The 3,807-nt window shown below is 36.4% G+C and overlaps 1 pseudogene; it reads right to left on the bottom strand.

Moving 5' to 3' along the window:
* Nucleotides 1-2,160: 2,160 nt before the first annotated feature.
* Nucleotides 2,161-3,334, bottom strand: LOC121791478 (annotated as a pseudogene).
* Between the last annotated feature and the right edge of the window lie 473 nt (nucleotides 3,335-3,807).

Here is a 3,807-nt window from a genome sequence, read left to right as displayed (position 1 = left end):
TCATGTCCAAATAAAATTCATCCCTTATGATAAAATGGAGGGATCAAGCTCTAGGGCATCAATATTCTTGTTTTTTGCAGTGTGAATGAATTGGTAACTTTTATGGTTGATAAGAATAAGATGAGAATAGTATTTGAAAAACCTGAAATGATTGGACATTAGAGATGAAAAATGGTGGCCTCCAAATTCCTTTCTCACACTTTCAAGTGATGATAAGGTCCCTCACTTTAGGGCTGGCAATTTTCGACACGACACGATAATTCGATAGGAATCCGCACGAAATTATTGGGTTTAGGTCAAGACTTATTGGGTTCGTGTCCTTAACGGGTTGACCCATTACGAACCCGATAATTTCGGGTTAGATGCAGGTTGGATACGGATAACCCATTAAGATGATATTATTATTTTAAAAATATATTTTACTTTAATTTTTTTTAATTCTTATAAATTTAGGTTTAAATGGTATAAAATGGATTTTAATTGTGTAAATTATGTTGAAAAATAAGGTTTAATCGTGTAATATCAGGTTTTAATCATGTGATATCAGGTTCGGGTCGTTATCATGTCGGGTCAACCCATATTATGTCGTGTCATTAACGAGTTCGTGTCAGGTGCGAGTCGTGTTCGCATTTGAAGGTAGCAGGTCGGGTTCATGTTCGGATTTACAGTTCCCTTAATAGTTCGGGTCCGGGTTAGGCCTTATTGGGTTGGGTCGTTATCGGGTTGACCCGATAACGACCTAATCCGCATGATTTGCCAGCCCTACCTCACTTGCCATGTTATACACATTAACATTTCAAATATTCCATGTCTCGTGTCAAAATCGAAGATACTTTTCTTGTGTCATTTTCTCTTTTTGCATATTACAACATAAAAATATGAATCATTTAATGTGTTATTTGGAATAACAAATATATTTTCCTTTCATTATACAATCAGTAGTAGAGTTTAACACGAGAAAATTAAAACGTAATATATATAGTTCCGATATGGCTTACTCTTCATATTTTATAGATAATTTATGTGAATTCAAATAGATAACTAGTGGATAATAAACTAAAATTAAATTGATAGAGATATGCAAAAATACCCAAATTTTCTAATTATTAAACGTGATAAGATTAAACAAAACATAACAAGAGATTAAACAAAACATAACAAGAAAAGGGAAAGATAAATATATTTCAAAACGATTATTGGACATCACCAATAATTCCAAATTGTAACTCATTTTCTTGATTAGGTCATAGATAGATTTACAATTTACATAAAAACATATCTTAAAATAGTCGAATATTTAAGATTGCGAAGTAGACTCCAAATTATTAAGATGGTGGCTCTTCATAAACTAGTCAAACCATTTCTGCCTAACCTAAATTCGAACATACATAAAAAAAACAGTCATTTTCGATGGAAAAATTATTTTCTTGTAGTTAATGACTCGCTAACTGCCCTTTGGCACTCATAAACAGCCTACTGCAATTAAATTATCCTCATAATTCACAGCCCCCCTCTTCTTATTACATACGAAAATGTAAATACAAAATTTAAAAAGACTCCTATCCCCATTTAAATTCAAGAATAAAGGTCAATTTTGGTCCAAAATATATGGCCAAAATACGAATTTTGTCCAAACTATTCACTTTTTGAAAAACAGGTCCATAACAAATGAAAATTTCGACGAAGTAAATTTTTTTTTGACGGTTTTGTAAAAAAACCAATTGTCAACGCTAATTGCACAGTGGCATGACGTTAGTTTTTTGACGGAATCGTAAAAAAAGGACTACTTCGTCGAAATTTTCATTTGTTATGGACCAGTTTTTCAAAAAGTGAATAGTTTGGACAAAATTCGTATTTTGGTCACGTGTTGAGGACCAAAATTGACATTTATACGTGCAAGTGTTTGGTTGCAAACCCATACCACATTGGAGAACGGAGGAAAGTTAGAACAGTATGAGTGTTGGCCAATCACAACTAATTTGAGGTATTTTGGAAGTAATTCAAAAAAAAATCTGTGCGGACTTAATTCGAAGCGGATAATATCAAACTAATATACAGTCGACGGACATAACAGAAAGTACGAGCCGTGACATGAAAATATTACTATAATTTTAAACATCAATAAACTAAACTGAAGCAAAGGTAATAGCTAGAATTTTACAAAGGAAGTTTCCTTAAGTATTAGAAAAGAGGTGGTACAAGCAACAAAATCAAAAAATTGTCATACATGGAAAAATATTCACCTGCATACCAAAATTGAGATCATCTTGCATTTTGAACTATTACACAAAATAAGATTCATGAACAAAATCAGCACATGCCAAAAACTTCATTGCAGAATGCCACAAATATACTTCAAAAAAAAAACAACTAATTTTCCTCAAACCTTAGAGAGAAGCCCAATCTATCTCAATTGAGGGGTATTTCTCAAGAAGCAAATTGTCACATTCACCAAAAGAAGGCTCTGAGAAGAAGCCAAGAAAGCAGCCTCCGATTCCGGTGGCGAGGCCTCCAATTTCACACTCACCCGGAGGCAGGAGGCATCGGTCTCTGTCAAAAATCACAGCTATGCTCTGTTTTCCCCTGTTTCCGAGACTCTGCCAAGCCATCACAGATGGCTTGGAGCTTTGCATCAACTGACGAATGCAAAGGTTTGAATTCGTGGTGATTTAGGTGAGGAAAATTCAGCCTCGCGAATTCCCCTCGGAGCTTGAAGGCCGCCCTGTCGTAGGCCAGGGCGGCCTCATGGGCCGTGTCGAAGGTCCCGAGCCAGAGGCGTGTCCGGTTTTTGGGGAGCCGGATTTCGGCGACCCATTTGCCCCAGTGCCTCTGCCTCACTCCCCGGTAGAGCTTCCCGGGCTTCGGGGGCTGCTTCATCGGGGCGGGCTTCGGCCCGAGAAAGCCCGAAAATTGGCTCTGATTTTGGGGAGAAGGAGAAATTTTCATAAAAGGTTGGAGTGCTTGCATAAGCTCTTCTCTGCAGGAATCGGAGCAGAAAACTTGACTGTTTCCGGAGTTGTATGCATCTATAGCAGCCGCCATGGATTTGTATCAAGAGAAGTGATGATTTCAGATTGGTTTTTGAAGAAAACAGAATTTGAAGTTCTCAGTGAGGCAATTGATCAAATAGTTTTTGAGCATACCCGTTTTGTAACGAATAAATTACTCAAATAACGTGTGATCTCTGTTCTAAATCACCCCAATTAAAGGAAAAAATAGTCTGAAATCGGAATATGATGAAGCCCAGAAAAATACGATCAGATTCTTGAATGATGGGGCGAGATGAGAATGATTTTTTTTTTGTTTCAACGCTTAAAGGATTAAGCCTCGGTGATTTTTTATTTTCCAACTTCTAGTGCAATGGTGTGCTTTTATAGACAACGTTTTCATTTTTAATTATATATATATATACGCACTCGAATAATTCTAGTCTCAGGTTCTCATTGCCCCATGAGAGATTAACACGTGGACTGCGGGTGGGGCCATGTGTATGTGGGTGTGATGATAGGGGTACACAAACCATCAACATATAGCTCAAATAGCCCCACACATAGGCCGAAGTTCGTATACTATAAGACATTATTTCGATATCGGGATCTGATCAAATACTAAACATTTTAATGTGTTACATTTTTAATATAGTGTCTTGATTTAGAATTGTCATTTTTAATATAGCGTGTTGATTTAGTTAGCAAGTAGCACATTAAGATGGTTAGCATACTAACGCACTCTTAGGACACCACTTGTTATTCCTAATCTGAATGCAAATTCCGTCTAGGATCATATTTGGAATGTTACAATTAATCG

Source organism: Salvia splendens, unplaced genomic scaffold (genome assembly GCF_004379255.2).
Source record: "Salvia splendens isolate huo1 unplaced genomic scaffold, SspV2 ctg823, whole genome shotgun sequence".
NCBI lineage: Eukaryota > Viridiplantae > Streptophyta > Magnoliopsida > Lamiales > Lamiaceae > Salvia > Salvia splendens.
Note: the sequence above shows the minus strand (reverse complement) of the source record. Positions and strands in the feature narration are given on the sequence as shown.